At 36.3% G+C, this 11,202-nt stretch overlaps 1 protein-coding gene across 1 annotated transcript in view; it reads right to left on the bottom strand.

The window, feature by feature from the left end:
- kif1c (kinesin family member 1C) overlaps positions 1–6,417 on the bottom strand; it is a 60,042-nt gene extending 53,625 nt beyond the window's left edge. Inside the window, exon 1 of the mRNA XM_052094057.1 lies at positions 5,893–6,417. The gene's annotated coding sequence lies outside the window, so the exon portion shown is untranslated. The remainder of the gene's footprint in view (positions 1–5,892) is intronic.
- Between the last annotated feature and the right edge of the window lie 4,785 nt (positions 6,418–11,202).

The following is an 11,202-nucleotide window of genomic DNA, read 5'->3' on the forward strand; positions in this document are numbered from 1 at the left end:
TCTCCCTCCCCTCATCTTATCTCAGGAGGTGCTCGAAGTTTAGTTTGCTTTATTGCCACGGAGCAGTTTGTGCATAACATGCATTGTGAACGCAACTCTGCTAGTTCGCTCAAAAGTGACGAATGTGATTAAATCATAAAATAACACAAGACCACCTTCACCACGTTCTATAGGTAATGGTTTATTTATTTTTTTAAATATTTTTATTATAATTTGTATTATTTTATTTAGATTTATAATTGTCTTTCATTCTTAATTTTTAGGCTATTAGTAATATCCCACCTGTTGTCTTAGACGAATACTTGCCAGATGGCAAATGGGGCCATTGGAGACGGTAAATGTTTGGATTTGGGAAGGTGGTTATATAAGTTTTTTTTATCACTTCATTATTTTTATTACTTTTTTCATTTAGTTTAAAATTAAATTTGAATTTAGAAATATATTTTACATTTTTCATGTTTCAATAAATGAATTTAGATTTTAAAGTCAAATCAATAAAACAAAAATATTCAACAACCATGGGCAAGTGGGTTGACGATTTAATCTGATATTGCAATATTTTTTAAGGCGATTATGAATAAAAAAAAAAAATAATATTGCCCAGCCCTAATCCCCACATTATATGCCTTATTCCCTTGTATTCCTGTTTTCAATTCTTATTCCTGGTTGGGTATCTTGAACGTTAGGAGGAGATTCTGGCTGGCAGCCAATGATCCATGTACACTTGACAACTCAAGAGAAATCGCCAACACACCCACACCCACACTCTTTGAGTTTTACCTCAGAACATAATCACCACTTTACTACACTAAAAACAAAGCACACACACAACATAGTAATTACTGCTGTCCCATTATAACAGAGATACAATAAAGCATGAGTAAACAACTGAGGAAAATAATGCTTATTCTGCCAATTCCAGCACAAAAAGTGCATTCACACATCCTACTGTTATTGTACGATCACATTGGCACGGTCAACACACTGCGGCCTGCTGAAAACTGAAAATATTTAGGCCTATTACCTTCAGCACACAACATTACCTTTTTAATACACTCACAGAAACGTTCACTTTCACCAGAACTCACTGTAACCTGCTGACTGCCATACCAAAATACTAGACATGCACCGATATAGACATTTTATCCAATACCAATAAGTTGTGTGAAAATCAGAAATGTCAAATTTAACCCTAATAAAGTACAAATAAAGTCTATTTTAGGCATTGTGTTTGCTAAAATGTTATGTTAGGCTAACATAAATAAAAAATAATCATGTCTGGACACAATGTATTCTTTATAATTGAAATCGGCATAAACTAAATAAAAATATGAAGTACAAACAAAATCCCCATGATATACAAGCTTTTAAAAGTATTTTTTTTGCATGGTTGGTAATGAGAATAATGGGAGTAGGGCTGGAGTGATATGGCCAAAAAATATTATCACCATATTTATTTTTATATCGTTCGATATTGTTATTTATCAAAATATAAATTTCATACCATTAATGGAGGAGGAAATGCATTTTACATGTTTGTTGGACCTCAAAATAAATGTAAATATAACACAAATGTTTGTTTGCAAGTAAACTCAACAGGGTATGCTACCTTTTAATTTGAAGTTCAAGAAGTATAGGCCTACACACTTCAGGATTTAATCCTACATAAGATGCGTGACCTCTTTTCGTTGAACCAATTTCATCATCTTCAGCAGACGTTCGACTCCAATAAAATATTTTCTTGAGACGCTCCACACTCCAGCTCAGTAGGTGGCAGTAAGTTTGATTGCCAACCGCCAATAATATATATATATCAATATTTTCTTGGCAAATGTGCTGCTAATTTGCCGCAAGTTTGCAGCTAGTTTAGATTTTTGCATTATCCGCACTAGAGGTCGACCAATATAAATATTTTATCGTGTCAGCTACTTTTGAAACTATTGGTTATTGACAGAAATTTGCTTTTTGTTATTTTCTTGTCTATGCCTATCACAGTAAGAAAAGAAGAACATTTTCTTAAAAAGAAAATGCATTCAATAAAGCAATGTTTAAAAACTATCATCTAATTAATTGATTATTGCCACCTTTATTATCGATATCAGCAAAATCAGCAAATCAGTCAACCTCTAATCCGTATATGTTCTTGTTAGGTTTTGTGAAATTCACCGATTTAAAAAAAACAAAACAAATATCAGTTTAAAAAAAAAAAAAAATCACAATTAAGCTTCATACTGAAATTGTATATAGCCTACTAGAAGTGAAATCTGGCTTCAAAAGATTATAATGAATAGTAAAAACGATGGATAACTCTTCAGTGCTTTTAAAACACTTTTAAAAAAGTGTTTACTGTTTGAATTGGATAAAAATAATACTGCTATTATGATCACTTTCTAATATCAATTTAATCGGACCGATACAATAATAAAATAAAATGCAAGTTTTACCCAACAACGGTATTGTCACAGATGTGCTTCCTTACCCATACCCACAATTGTCTTGTTTTGGGTAAGGGTACTTCTTATGCATGCACGATTGTAAACACATTCCAGTGTATTTCAGGCATGAACCGCTTGGAATGAGGGAACAGTATGGGCCAATCAGCAATGTGCCCTAAGAGATTGTGTGTGTGTGTGTGTGTGTATCTACATTTGATGTTCAAATTTGAATACCCCTGAACAAATTTCATGTTTTGTTGATACTCTAGGTGAAAAGAAGTTAACGCCAGACAGGAAGAGTGGGTGGAGTTTTTAAACACACATTAGTTGTAAATGTGATGTCTGTGTTATCTGGGTATTGTACTGAACGTATATCCAACACTTCAACAATTAAAATGGTACACCCTTCCTTTCAGATGACACAAACACACACAGTGTGACAGCCCACATTACACTCATAGCATACATTACACACATATCACTGCCTTATGCAACTGTAGCAGGTGACTGGGCGGCACTGTTTGCCATGCAATCTAATGTTTCACACTCCTTACTCACGCACTGGAAATTAGATAACATGCTGCAGATTGCCCAAGACTTGTATTGACTAATTGCATTGCATGTGTGCAGATCACCCCAAAACTCAACACTGAGTTTCTAGAGCCAAACTCAATATTGTTTAAGTATGTTTTACATTTATGCATTTGGCAGACGCTTTTATCCAAAGCGACTTACAGTGCAATTATTACAGGGACAATTCCCCTGGAGAAACCTGGAGTTAAGTGCCTTGCTCAAGGGCCCAACAGTGGCATCTTGGTGGTGCTGGGGCTTGAACCCCCAACCTTCTGGTCAGTAACCCTGAGCCTCAACCACTGAGCCACCACTGCCTGTTTTATGCTTCTCTATCCATCTCTAATCTGTATTTGATAACTGTAAGCATGAATCTTTATAATATTTGTAAAAATACATGTATTTGGTATTTTTGGTTAAGATTTTCTCTCTAATATGATCTTTTTACAATATTGATATATACAATATTAAGCCGTTCTTTAGCACCCAAATGCTTCTGCAGGTACGTGAAAAGCATGTGTTTATTGTCCAAGTGCACTAGCACCAATCAGAGTTGGCACCCTACAAATTTAGTAACAATTGACTAGGCGATTAGTAAGGTCTTCTACTAACATCAATATTTTTAGTCGACCACCCTGGCACATCCCTAGTTTTTATTACCACAATTCTTTTTTAAAGGTGCAACACGTTTTGCCCATAAAAACATGATTACTTGTGAAACAATTGCTATTTTTAAATTGTTTTGTAGTACAATTCCTACAGCACAATTCCCATCATAATCTTATTCTGCGAAACAATCATGACATTACACTGATGAACAATATTTTTGTGATGATAGCAGTAAAAACAGTTCTGGTGAATGGCCAAGGAAAATTTTTCTACAACTCAACTGATTTTTCTGCAGTCATAAAATCAATCCCTGGAAAAAAGCACAATAGCCAGTGCTGGTTTTAAAAGCACTTGTGCCAAAATAACGGCTTTCCTGCCATCATTCAACCACATCCAGGCCACCACTCCCTCTTTTATGCCCTTTTACTCACTTTCTCTTTCCCTCTACCCGTGTTTCTGTAACATTTGGTTCTTTAATGTGGGTCACATTTTAGTGATAAGGGAGCAAAACAAGGTGGAATCTGGAGCACAGAATCGAATCACAGCACAATACACAGATGCGAACACAAACAGTCTACTCTGCTGGTTACTGATAAAAGAAAAACGCTAATGTAAGTCCAAATTTTCCTGTGTCAATTCTGTACTTTGTTTTTGATCAACTTAAAGGGGTAGTACACCCAAACATGAGACTTTAGTCATCATCAAATGACCCTCAAATCGCAAAAACAAACAGGATTTTTTTTCTTCCAAGGCCCTAGCTTATGGTTTTAAATGGGCTGTCACCGATTTTAGCCCCTCTGGAACTTCCACCAGACTTACCCTCTTTCTAAAACCCGGCACTCCAAAGACATGCGCACACACAGACACACTTTGCGACAGTTGTATTAGAGCAGATGGAGTGTGGGGGGTCCCAGAGCGATTCGCAATCCAACCAGGAGCATTTTGAGGAAGCTCCGTATCGGCATTTATACAAGCAAATATGGGCTGCCCTGTGAATGCAGATTCACAAGAACAATTTTGGCCATATCGCCCAGCCCTAAGAATGATATGAAAAAAATATCGTGATAATATTTTTTTCAATATTGCCCAGCCCTATTTTAAAGGTAAATTACACCCTGGTAAAATGGTCCTGAATTGTATTTTTTAATAACTGAAAATGCTAATATTATGTATAACGTATAAGCATAACATATACAAACACAAAACTACTCGTATTGATACTCAGCATCAGCAGATACATAAAACTATGTAATTGGTAACTGTATCGGTCTTAAAATTGGTGTCGGTTGGTTTCTAGTCCTGATTTTTTGAAAAGGACAACTCATAAAATTTGGAAGTTCTGCTCATAGATATCTAGTCAAATTGAGTTGAATTAAGTGTGAAAGCACCCCAAGTCCTTACAAACCACCACTAAGAAGACTGGTGTGTTTTGGATTGTTTTACTTTTCACAGCCAAGTTTGTACTGTAAGAACTAAAGTGTCATGTTACAGACCGAACAAATCACATAATTAACTTTCAGCCAGATTATGTGTTTGGACACGAGCCATCTGAGAAAGAATGAGACAGAGAGAGATGGACAGCTAGACTGAAAAGGAGAGACAGCATACCTTTCTGAGCCTGAGGAATGCTGGTCTGTCATTAAATATGTGTGTGTGTGTGTGTGGGGGGTGTCTGTGTACCATGTAATAAAGTCGCTACGACAAGCAGCTGCAGCACAGAATTCAGACATGCAAACACTGTCTTCAATTAAAGTGCCAGAGACCAGGCTGAGAGTACAAATACTCTCAGCCTAACGCAAGTTAGATTTAACACATAATACAGTTGAGACAGAGAGACCAGGAACTAAGATTGTCCCCTGTAATAAGTCGCTTTGGATAAAAGCGTCTGCCAAATGCATTTGTAAATAATACCATTGTACTATCTGTTGATATTTTGTTAGTGCTGGCAAATCAATCAAGTAGTACCTGGGGTCAACTAAATGAATCACACTAGCTCAAGGAAAGCTGACGTAGTCAACAGGATCATGAATTCAGGAAAATACAGCATCTGAACTGTATTTTATTCAGGGATCATATGTGATAATAATCATCACCATCATATGTAATCATTATAATAAAAGTATAATAACATAGGATCATTTTCTTGTATTGCAATACAACCAAAAATCTCGCTGACAAAAAAAATAAATTGTATATATATATATATAATTGTCCCTAGTGTGTGTGTGTGTGTGTGTGTGTGTGTGTGTGTAAAGGCAGGAGAAATGTAACCACTTACACTCAATTACTTCGAGCAACCAAGACGAAAATAAATCCAGGACAACTTTAGAGGAATTCCAAGTTTCCGTATGTTAAATATGTTGTTGTTTTCTCTGATGAAAGAGCGGCTCGTGTTTCTCCACCTGCTGGAACACACGACAACCAACAGCAGGAAAAAAGTTGGGTGGAAGTTTTTCCGTTCACTGGGATTCGCACAGACCAAATACAAAACTACACAGCCCTGTCAAAAATACCAAAACGTATTTTAAACCCTTTGTCTTTCTCCTCTGAGCTTAAAGGTCATTTATTTATAAAAACATCCACAAACATAAACGTGGTGTCCATTGAACGTAGGGCAATCCCAAATCCTCCACTCGATAATATCCAACGAAAAGCTCAAAATCGAGAAAAATGTCCTTGTCAAACAAATCTTACAATATTTCGGTCAACAACAAAACTATTTCAGACTCTTCAGGACACTGACAGACCCCACTGAATGAAGACGGAGGAGTTAAAAAGTCGCCGGTATGCTCCGCTCTGTCACTCTTCCCAAAGATCAGATCGTGACGTCAGCAGAGTCAGAGAGGAGATAAAAGTCCCGCTCGTCTGCATTTAAATAAAATAACCTACAATGTATATTAATAGTAAAGTTGAAAAATTTAGTTGCAACAGATTCTATTTTTTTTTTACCAACTAAATATATATATATATATATATATATGGAGGCCAAAGGTTTGGAATAATGCACAGAATTTGCTCTTATGGAAAGAAATTGGTATTTTTATTCCCCAAAGTGGCATTCAGCTGATCACAATATACAGTCATGACATTAATAACGTGATAAAAATAATATTACAATTTTAAAAAAGAACAAAAATTCAGAACTTCTTAAACTACTTCAAAGAGTTCTCATCAAAAATCCTCCATGTGCATCAATGACAGCTTTGCAGATCCTTGACATTCTAGCTGCCAGTTTTTCCAGATACTCAGGTGACATTTCACCCCACAATTCCTGTAGCACTTGCCATAGATGTGGCTGTCTTGTCGGACACTTCTCACACACCTTATAGTCTAGCTGATCCCACAAAAGCTCAGTGGGGTTAAGATCCATAACACTCTTTTCCAATTATCTGTTGTCCAATGTCTGTTTCTTTGCCCACTCAAAACTTTTCTTATTTTTTCTGTTTCAAAAGTGTTTTTTCTTTGCAGTTCTTCCCATAAGGCCTGCAATCCGGAGTCTTCTCTTTACTGTTGTACATGAAACTGGTGTTGAGCAGGTAGAATTCAATGAAGCTGTCAGCTGAGGACATGTGAGGCATCTATTTCTCAAACTAGAGGCTCTGATGTACTTATCCTCTTGTTTAGTTGAACATCTATCCTTCCACATCTTTTCTGTCCTTGTTAGAGCCAGTTGTTCTTTGTCTTTGAAGACTGTAGTGTACACCTTTGTATGAAACCTTCGGGTTTTCTACAATTTCAAGCATTGCAATTCATTACTTAAAACAATGATTGTCTGATGAGTTTCTAGAGAAAGCTGTTTCTTTTTTGCCATTTTTGACCTAATATTGATCTTAAGACATGCCAGTCTATTGCATACTGTGAGAACACAAAATCAAACACAAAGACAATGTCAAGCTTCATTTAACAAACCAAATAGCTTTCAACTGTGTTTGATATAATGGCAAGTGATTTTCTAGTATACCACATTAGCAATTTAGCATGATTACTCAAGGAAAAGGGGTTGGAGTGATGGCTGCAGGAAATGGGGTCTGTCTAGATTTGATCAAAAATGACTTTTTTCAAATAGTGATGGTGCTGTTTTTAACATCAATAATGTCCTGACTATACTTTGTGATCAGTTGAATGCCACTTGGCCAGTTTTTTTTTGTTTACTGTATTTACTATTGGTTTAAATATATACTATTATTAAATATACTATTGGTCAAGAAATCCTAAAGATATGAGTACATGATTGCTAATGGAATTTCTATCATAATTTGGAACTAATACAAACCGAATCAATTCCTATAAGTTCCTACGAGTCCTATAAAAATGAAGGTCTGTTTGTCCAGTAGATTTTTATTTGACCCATTTCCATTTGATCCCATTATGATCTCAAATCGCGATAGAATTAATTGATAATTTAGGATTTTTTTATAGGTCAAAAAGTCTATTTTTTATGTTATTATTTGTATTATTATGTTTTTATTACCTAAATTTTTGAACTAAACGGAATGTATTTCTCAGACATCGAAATGTTGTTTCTGCCCCTGACGCGCATGTCAGGATCGCGCGCTAGACAACGATCACCCTCAAATCAAACAGTTTTAGCGCCGTCTAAGATTTGTTTTTTTCTGAGGTATTTATTCAACACATTTTATGTTTCAAATACACATAGTTTCCTATAAACATTAGCTTTACGATATATCTTGTATGTAATTAACTTTAGTTTTTAGTTAAAAAAGTTAAACTGGATGTTGTTTTAATTACTTTATGAATGTTTGTGACCGTGGACCAGGAAACATGTCTCAACACACTGAAATGGGAATGTTTGACCTATTCCCGCCTTCCGCAAAGTAAGAGTTTTTTCTTCTGTCATTAAACGAAGGAACAAATGTGCTATACTCAACTCAAAGGTGTCTATAGCTACACAGAAATGTTGCTGTGCCCCCTACAGGAGATCAAAGCAAGTGAACCGTCACAGTGAGGCGAGTGAGTCACCTGTGCAAAGTCAATATGTCGAGAATTTCTGGGAGAACGTCCTGCCAGAGCCGTGGTACAGCTGCTAATTTAATAGCCCTGTTTCATTTCAAAGACTCTTTATTGTAGGAATCCCTGAAAAATTACACATACAGTATATTAACTTGTTTATTAATTGTGCTTGTTTGGTTGTTGGCAGTGAAGAGTCTTGCAGATGTGAGTCGATGAATATGTTTTCCACCACAACTGCTGGGATGGTAAGTGTCTAAAAGTTAGATTTACTTTTGTCGCTTAAAAACATATTAGATTAATTTACTGTAAAGCCTACATTAAATCAAAATGTACTTTGTTGAGACATATTCCTGGTCTAATTGTGAATGCATCAGCGGTGCACATTAAAAACAGTTATCTTCATAGTCTTTCATCAATGTTATAACTTGCTCTGCCTCTGAAACAACTTTCCTTTTTGGCTGACATCATCTCCTATTTTTCAACCCTTCCCCTCCAACCACTGTCATATAGAGACTTTAGGATTACTTCTGACCTGATTCTTGTTTATTTGATGTCACATGCATTTGAGTAGAATAAACTTGAACCATTTTGACATAATGTTGCTTACCGCTAAAATGCATTAAAAGAAACCGTACTTGATGGAACAAAAGATGGGAATTTCTATTTTTGAGTGTGCTTTACTCGCACTTTGTGTGTCTGTTTCTGGGTGAAATAAAAAAAGCACATAAAATTTGTATGTGTCGTAAAAAAAAAAAATGTTATGGACTATTTTTGTAAATCAACGTTGAAAACAAACAGTTTCTAAAATTGTAGCAAAAGTACATTAATGTACATCTTTGAAACTGTACAAAAGTAACTATAAAGAACTTTACCACACTAATGCAGTCAGTTTGGCATTACATGTAATCAGTTACTACCCAGCGCTGGTTTTCAAGGTATGAAGGCATGTCTCAACCCATCTTTAGGCCATTTGCCACTGGCAATACTAAAACCCGTTCTAGGTACTGTCCTCCAGGACTGGTACTTTTTGTCGCTTTAGCACCTAAGAAACTAGTCCTTCAGAGCCTTATTTGGGGGATTTTTAGCTCCTACTCTGGATTCGGTACTTTGGGGCCGTATAGGGACTGTGGGAGACTGTGGAAAGTGCTACAGCCTAGATTGGCACTAAGCATTGAGAAAGGAGAGGAGCCCACAGCCTGCATTTGTAAACAACTAGCTGCTAGCATGCTGTGACACTTCTATATTAGGGCTAAGAGAAATACACATACTTTATTTAGCAAATGTGAAGGAGGATAAAATATTGTAAAATAGGTAAAGGTATGATTTAATTGGTTTCAGACCCTAGTTGAAGATCTCTGTCTTTTGTATGTGGGACTTTTATGTTGGTGTGAAAACATCCTGTAGTGGGCAAAATGAACTTTTATTTTGACAGGAGAGCACCTTGGGGGAGGAAGGCCTTCTTTGGTAGAAAAGGCCAGTTTGGGAGGGAGCAGGCATGTTTTTGAACTAAATAGTTTGGTGTTTTGTAGCTTTCTCCTTTGGAGTCGATTATGGAGTAATTACCCATCGAGGTTCAAGAGAAGACTTGGGTTTTTGGTATTTTTGCTAGTTCATCACGTTTGGAGGATTATTACCATTTTTTCTGGATATTTTTGATGCATTTTTTGGGCGCAAGGACTAAGGATTTACACACAAGGACAATACTTCTCATGCATGGACAATTTGATCAAGGACTCTGGGATAAGTGCTAATTTTTCTGATTTGACTGGTGTGATATGAATATAATTTGTTGGTTAATCTGCTTATGCCTATCTTTGACTGATTTCGAGTAATGATACAGTTTTAGTTCCTTAATCATTCATGCAAACGTGAGTGCCCTGAACTTTTAAGTGACTACTGGTTTTCTTAAGTTGCAAACCAAGTTTGTTACAGATGGTGGCCCGTACGGGGAACTCATGTGAATGGTGGTATTGAAATGAATTGAACTGTGTTATCTGATTTTTTATTTTATCATTTTGTCAAACAGTGTCTTATACTTACAATGGAAACTGTTAATTCTAATTCAGAGGCAGAGTTAGTTCCAGTAGATAGTGTGGGTGTAGCAGAGTCCCTTCCTTTCAATCCTGCTCCACCTGGAAATATATACAGGAATCCAGGATCCGTAATAGATATAAGTTCACTGTTGGGTGAAATGTATATTGACAGCCAAGCTGAAGAGAGTGATGATGACGCTCAACCTGTTGTAAATCCGTTAAGAAATGAGATTGGAAGAACAGATTTAGTAATATCAAACCTCTCTCAAACAGTCCAAGAATTACGTGCTGAAATGGAAACATTGAAAGATGGTCTTCGAACATCCAGTGAGAGTGCAGTAAACCGAGAAGCTGTATTCATAGATGTGGTGAATCAACGGTTCGATGACATTGAACATTTCATGCAAAGATCTTTGACTAAGCTAGAAAACGGAGATATAGACTGTCTGCAAAGAAGGGATGAAAAGTGGTGAAAAGAAGTTGACCATATCAGGAAAACCAGTACTCCAATGACTCGTTTTTCCTTTGGGGCTGCCACTTCAGACAGTGAGAGAATGTATTCAACTATACCAACTGCTTCCTAC

The sequence above is a fragment of the Xyrauchen texanus genome, chromosome 3, assembly GCF_025860055.1.
Source record: "Xyrauchen texanus isolate HMW12.3.18 chromosome 3, RBS_HiC_50CHRs, whole genome shotgun sequence".
NCBI lineage: Eukaryota > Metazoa > Chordata > Actinopteri > Cypriniformes > Catostomidae > Xyrauchen > Xyrauchen texanus.